We start from the raw sequence: 7,500 nt of genomic DNA, 5'->3' as shown, positions 1-7,500 counted from the left end.
TGATCTAATAGAAGTGTTCAAGTGGATCAAAGGCTATAACAAGGGTGATGCAAACAAGGTTATCATAATAAAACAACAGGGCAGGACTCGCAGTAATGGGTATAAACTGGACAAATTTAGATTTAAGAAGGAAATAGGCAAGAATTGGTTTACTAGTAGGGTGGTCGATGAATGGAATAAACTCAGTAACCATGTAGTAAGCGCTGAAACTATCAGTTGTTTTAAAAAACGATTAGACAACTTTATGGATGGGGACGACAGGTGGTGATGGATTTGGAGCTGCCTAGTGTAGACCTTATAGTCTCTTGCAGTCTCCTTTATTCTTATGTTCTTATGTTCTTATTACTACGTAAGAAGTACAAGTTCCCCAGTCCTCGTGTTGACATGTATACATGTAGATGGCGTTTCTCCTCTGGAGGGGCTCAGGGGGAGGGAAAGGGGTTAATTCTTAATGAAAGGGTGGAAGACTTCTTAGACTCGTAAAAGATAATAAAATTAAGATATTTATATTCCAGTATTGATTTTACGTTACGGCGGATGATATTCTTCATAACTCTTTCTTCAGTTTTATATGCTGATGTCATGTTTTTGTAAAATTGTTGTATTGGTGTCTTGTTCAAGGGGTTATGTCTAAGGTACCAACGATCGATTTCATCCTTGATTGATCTCTCTACAATGTAATTAGGGAAACCATTGTTTACAAGAACTTGGGAGGTCCGTTCAAGTTCGTGGTGAACAGATGCCCAGTCTGAATTTGGGGTGAGCGCCCTCCTGACATACGCATTAATAGTCGACCTTTTGTATCTTACGGACCACTTACTCTCTCCATTTAGACACCGTCCATTGTTGGATGATTTCACAGATACTAGTTTTGTATCCAGAGTCAGAGTAGGAGACTTGTACATCTAGAACGGGAAGGGAGCCGTTGATGCTATTTTCGATGGTAAAGGTGAGGCCTGATTCTTCCATGAGTCTCTGGCGGAGGTCTTCTAATTCATCATCGGTATTGAACCTGAGGAAGATGTCGTCTATGTATTTACAGCAAATACTAGTTTTCTTCTCAGACAGGACCTTTTCTTCTATTGTTCCCATGAAGAAATTAGCGAGGAGGACTTCAAGATGGGATCCCATTGCTACACCGTCAGTTTGTACTTACATTACATGTGTCTTCTTGGGTTTCTAAAAGGTACTTCTTTAGTACACAGTCAGAGAAGAGAGCGTAGGGCGTGTTCAGCGATGTCTAAGGTGGGGGTGTTGTCATTGTGGTAGACTCTCTAGATGACAAATTCAATTGTTCTGTCAACATCTATGTTCGTATAGAGGGATTCGGCGTCCAACGAGGCGATTTTGCTCTCCTCAGGAGCTGGGTTCCTCTCAGGATTTCTAAGAAGTCCTTAGAAGACAAGAGACTATTATCAGGAAAGGGTGTAGGGTGTTAGGGTTTCATCTAATTGTTTGGCTATACGGTACGTCGGGCTGGGGATCTGACTGATGATGGCTCGTAAGAGGTTACCTGCTTTGTGTGTCTTGACATTCCCATATGCATATCCTAGGTCGAAGTCACCAGTTAGTTTGCGGATGTGGGTTTTGTCTGTAACTGCGTTGACAATATCTAGAATTCGGTTGACTTTTCTCTTCAATGTTTCGACGAGGTTTATAACCCATGTAACAAAAACATTGTAGTCAGTTGAAAATATAGTAAGAATTACGAAACGTCCTGCTAGTAAATAACAGCATCGATTTTATTCGTCTCCGTGCCCTACACTTTCGGAGAATTCCCGTATTCCTTCTCTCAATATTCATTTCCTTTTTTCGCCGTACACTGTGGTGGGGGAGAAGAATACTGCCACCAAATGTTCCCACATGAGTCGTAAAAGGGGAAAAACTGAACGCAGATAGAACTAGGCATCCTTCTCTCTGTAGCCCCAAAAGGGACATTCCTAAAAAAAGTAAAGGCATAAGAGGGTCTGGTAGGAGTTTTCCAACCAGAACCCTAACTTTTGGTCTTTGAACGTGCGCGGGTGTGGTACAGATGAGAGTGAAAGGGAAGAGATAGGCAATATGTTTATGAGAAATAAGATGGATGTGTTGGCATTAAGTGAAACTAAGTTGAAAGGGAGGGGCGAGTTTGAGTTTGGGAGTGTAGTTAGGAGGGTGTTAGGAGTGAAGAGAGGACGAGGGAGAAAAGGGGTGGCTATACCAGTAAGTGAAGAGATAGGTAAACGTCTGGTGGGGAGGAAGGAGTTTTCTTCAAGATTAATGTGGATGAGGGTGAAACTGGGAAGGGAGATGTGGGGTTTTATAAGTGCATATGGGCCTGGTATTGAGAAGAGTGTAGAGGAAAGGGAGCCTTTTGGATATATTTAAATGAGTGCTTAGAGGGTTTAGGGAAAAATTCCAATATAGTTGTATTGGGAGATCTTGATGCTAAGGTATGAGATGAACCAATAGATGGAGTAGTTGGGAAGTATGGAGTTCCAGGTAAAATCTTAGTGGAGAGTTGATGGTGGAAATGTGTCTAGAAAGAGAGCTGTTGATAGCAAATACAGTGTTTAGGAAGAAAGTCAAGCATAAGTACGCATGGGAGAGGTGATGGATGGAAGGTTGGTAGATAGGGCATTAATGGACTATATAATGGTAACCAGTAGAATAGCAGGGAGAGTTTTAGATGTACATGTTCTAAGGAGAGAGAATGAGAGAATATCAGATCATTTTTTGGTGGAAGGTAAGTTGAGAATGGAGAAAAGATGGAGAAAGGGGAAAAGGACAAAAGGTAAAGAGGTGCTTAGAGTAACATGCTTAAATGAGAAAGAAAAAAAGAAGGGGTATAAGGAGAAGCTGAGGGATGAGTGGGAGTGAACTAAGAGTGGAGGAAGAATGGAGATGGTTCAAGGAGGGAGTCAAAAGGTGTGTAAAGTTTGTGTGTGGAACAAGGAAGGCGGGAGGAGATAAAAGGAATGGTAGTGAGTGGTTGGATGAGGAAGCAAAGAAGGTTGTAGAAGAGAAGAAATGTGCATTCATAGATTGGTTACAAAATAGAACGAGAGAATCATATGAAAGGTATAAAGAAAAACGAAGAGAAGTCAAGCATAAGATAAAGGAGGCAAACAGGAGAGCAGATGTGAACTGGGGTAAGAGTATGACAGAAAATTTTGAAAGAAATAAAAAGATGCTTTGGAAAGAAATTAAGAGAGGAAGAGGAGGCAAATCAAGTAGAGAAGAAAAGGTAAAAGTTGCAGATGGAGATAAGATAATGGAAGAGACGGCATTAAGAGGTAGATGGGCAGAGCATTTCAGGGAGTTGCTAAATGTGAAGGAGGATAGAGAGGGAAAGGTAGCTGCAGTGGGAAGCGCTAAGAAAATGACAGTGATGAGTGATTAAAATGGAGGTGAAATAAGGTAAGATGTATGGGTGTCATGTGGAGTGTCTAAAAAAAGGGAGGTACAGTGATGGTGAACTGGCTGGTGAGGTTGTTTAATGTTTCTTTTAAAGATGATAGATTGCCAGGGGACTGGAGGAGAGCCTGTATATTTCCGCTTTACATGAAAAATAGAGACAAGTGTAAGTGCAGTAGCTTCAAAAGGATCAGTTTGTTGATTGTAGTTGGGAAGTCTTACGGGAGGGTTTTAATTAGAAGGATTAGGAGAAAAACAAAGGGAGTAATTGGTGAGGAACAGTATGGGTTTAGGACAGGTAGGGGATAAGTGGATCAGATTTTTGTGGTAAGGCAGATATGTGAGAAAGCTTTAGAAAAAGGTAAAAATGTTTTTTGGACAATTCTGCATCTGGAAAAGACTTATGACAGGGTATACATGAAGTCGTTGTGTTGGGTATTGCAAATATATGGAATAGGAGCAGTCAAGAGTTTTCACAAGAGTAGTAGATTCTGTGTTATGATCAGAAATGGTGAGAATAAGTGGTTTGAGGCACAGGTAGGACTTCGCCAGGGATGTATTATGTCGCCTTGGCTGTTCAATTTATTCATGGAAGTTAAAGATAAATGTGGGTAAAAGTAAGGGGGGAGATGTACAAGGGGAGATTATGACAGCAAATTGTAAGTGAGTATTAAGGTGAGAAAGACCGGAGGAAGTGGATAGCTTTAGATACTTGGGTGCTTGGGTGCGAATGTGGCGGGAAGAGTGATGCTGGAGGAAGAATGTAGACTGACAGAAGCAATTAAATGCCTTCGAAGAAAAATATAATGGGAAATAAACATTTGGGGATGGATGCTAAGAGCAGATTGCATCAAGGAGTAATTGTGACGACAGTACTGTATGGGGCAGAAACATGGAACATAAGAGAGGAAGATAGGAGAAGTTTGAATGTGTTTGAGATGAGGTGCCGGAGAAGTATGATAAGGGGCTACTACGCTGGATAGAGTGAGAAACGAGGAGATGAGGAGGAGAACGACGGTGGAAAGGGAGTTAGGAGATATGGTTGAAGAAAGAGTATTGGGATGGTTTGGACACATGGAAAGAATGAGTGAAAAAAAATTAGTAAAAGAGGTGTGGACGGCAGAGGTGGAAGGAGTGAACATGAGGGGGTGACCAAGGATGAGATGAATGGATGGGTAAAAAGGGGATTAGGAAAGATGGGAATATCTGTTGAGGAAGGAAGAGAGAAAACAGACGGGGTGGATGGAGAATGGTTGTGTATGGTTGATGCTGTGATGAATGGGAGGGAGTGGGTGGGAGGTGGGGGTGGGAGGAAATATGTGTGACTGATTTTTTTACGCAACCCTACAGGATTTCTCCCCGTCTTTTCTTTTTCTGCATGAGGGGATGGAGGTGGGGGGTCTCCGATTAAATGAAGCGGCCTTGATGTGGATGTACTGTGTCATGCTATACTTTCTCTGCCACAAGGAAGTAGGTGAGATGCAGGGATGACGCGTCATCCACAGGGGCCAATAGAAGAAGGAGGGAGGGAGGATGAATGGGAGTGGAGTATATGGGGATGGCATGGGTGGGAGGGGAATTTATGCCTTTTTTGGGGGGGGGCTACTTTCCTTGTATAAGGGAAAATAGCCATTGGAATATATATATATATATATATATATATATATATATATATATATATATATATATATATATATATATATCCCTCCCGGAAGAGAACCGGGAGAGATATATATATGTGTGTGTCTGACTTTACACGCACACACACACCCAACTCCCCGCCCACGAGAGTTGGAGTAACTACTCGAAGTGCAGCGATACTGAATTTATTTCAGCCCTGTGTGTGTGTGTGTGTGTGTGTGTGTGTGTGTGTGTGTGTGTGTGTGTGTGTGTGTGTGTGTGTGTGTGTGTGTGTGTGTGTGTGTGTGTGTGTGTGTATGTGTGTGTGTGTGTTTGTGTGTATGTTTATATATACATATACATACAAATATATACATATATATATATATGTATATACGTGTGTGTGTGTGTGTGTGTGTGTGTGTGTGTGTGTGTGTGTGTGTGTGTGTGTGTGTGTGTTCACCTCGGATCTGCTGCAGCCTCTTTTCGAGACAGCCAGACACCACCCTACGGCAGTGAGCTCAGAGCTCATTATTAGCAGATATCTGGGTAGGTCTGAGACCACTCACACTCCACACACCGGGAATACAAGGCCACAACTCCTTGACTAACGTCCCGTACCTACTCGCTGCTAGGTGAACAGGGGCTACACGTGAAAGGAGACAAACCCAGCTTGTCTCCGCCCGGCCGGGGAATCGAACCCCGGTTCTCCGGCTTGTGAGGCCAGTGCCTTACCAATCCGCCACCGGGCCGTGTTGGTGAGGTGTGTGTGTGTGTGTGTGTGTGTGTGTGTGTGTGTGTGTGTGTGTGTGTGTGTGTGTGTGTGTGTGTGTGTGTGTGTGTGTGTGTGTGTGTGTGTGTGTGCGCGTGTGCGTGTGCGTGTGAAGGTGATTATGCAGAATAAGGGTTTTTTTCTACTTTTTTGCAACCTACCGTGCTGTGTTTCTTCCTTTTTGTCAACAATTACTTACCAGCTGAATAATTTAATGTGACAACACTCTTCAATGGACCAATTGTGGCTGCCCCTAACCCTTTAAGTAATGGGAAGATCCTCCTCTAAATAAAATCATCTGGCGTCAGTCAAAATAAAATTTCAACGAGATGACACTTCATGGTTGTATATGTATATATTTGTTCAATTGTTATTCATTTATCTACTCATCTGTTCTATTTATTCATATATCTATTTACTTATGTATTTTGCAAGAACAGAATTATAAATTCTTATGCATCAACTTTTGTTTATATCTTTTTTTGTAAATATCTTGAGTACCAATACCATCTACATATGTATACATATATATATATATATATATATATATATTTATATATATATGTGTGTGTGTGTGTGTGTGTGTGTGTGTGTGTGTGTGTGTGTGTGTGTGTGCGTATGAATGTATGTATTTATGTATGTATGTTATGTATATGCATACATATATGTATATGTATGAATTTAGATATAGATATTCATACATGTGCACGTACGCATATATATATATATAATGCCTGTCCCAATCTAACATTTTAAATTCTGACGATGTAAATATTTATGATCACATTAACCAGTCTCTCCCTGTGCATGTTCAGAGGTGACCCACATTTATCACGTAAAATAAGTCTTCTTTCCCTATGCACGTTATGACAAGCATTGTACAGCCTGAACTCATAGTTCGTCGACAGTCTTTTGATAGTTTAGCCTGTAATTGCGCCACAATAGGCTTTTTTGAGTTTTGCAAGATTTAAGTGTGATTATAGTCGTCAAACATATGGACAACACCTTGAAAACGCAGCAATTAAAGTACTGTCAGAAGATAGGAAAGCTGACAGAAGGCTGTCGTCGAGCATTAGAATCTGTCTGTACTTCTTGTAGGCTGTCACATACTTTTTAACTACCCTGCATACATATAGTTTATCATGACTGACCATTATTTACCATCCGGAATAATAACAAAGCCGGAACGACCTCTTGGTATGAAATGTGTCCAGTGTCCCGTTTTCTTTTCACATATCCCACGAAAGCACAGATATGGCGGGATTGTCTCTCTTGAGATTTGTACTAACCAGGGAAAGAATATTTAAAGACAGAAAATTACTGTCATGGGTTTAGTGAGACATAGAGGCTTCTTACAATGTCTGAACGTGATTTATTTTCCATCTTCCCAGAACTGCTGATGATCCCAGCCATAGTTATCTATTTATTATGTAAAGTACTTACAGAATAGTTTCCCTGATATATGTATTTGTACACATGCACACACACATATGTATATATATGAATGTATATATATATATATATATATATAAATGTATAAATATATATATGTATATTATGTGTATATATATATGTATATATATATATATTATATATATAATATTATATATATATATATATATATATATATATATGTACATACATATATCAAAGGCTTTTCCCCCTGACAAGGGAGGTAGCCAAAAAACAAAGGCATAAAATCCACTCTCACA

The 7,500-nt window shown here is 40.4% G+C and overlaps 1 protein-coding gene across 4 annotated transcripts in view; it reads left to right on the top strand.

Annotated features, from left to right (window-relative positions):
- Positions 1-7,500, top strand: part of LOC143039872 (QRFP-like peptide receptor) — a 310,196-nt gene that overhangs the window by 299,910 nt on the left and 2,786 nt on the right. The window lies entirely within an intron of this gene.

This window comes from Oratosquilla oratoria, chromosome 27 (assembly GCF_046742065.1).
Source record: "Oratosquilla oratoria isolate Oo_2021 chromosome 27, ASM4674206v1, whole genome shotgun sequence".
NCBI classification, from domain to species: Eukaryota; Metazoa; Arthropoda; class Malacostraca; order Stomatopoda; family Squillidae; genus Oratosquilla; species Oratosquilla oratoria.
The sequence above is the reverse complement of the archived record's forward strand: the minus strand, read 5'-3'. Positions and strand labels throughout refer to the sequence as shown.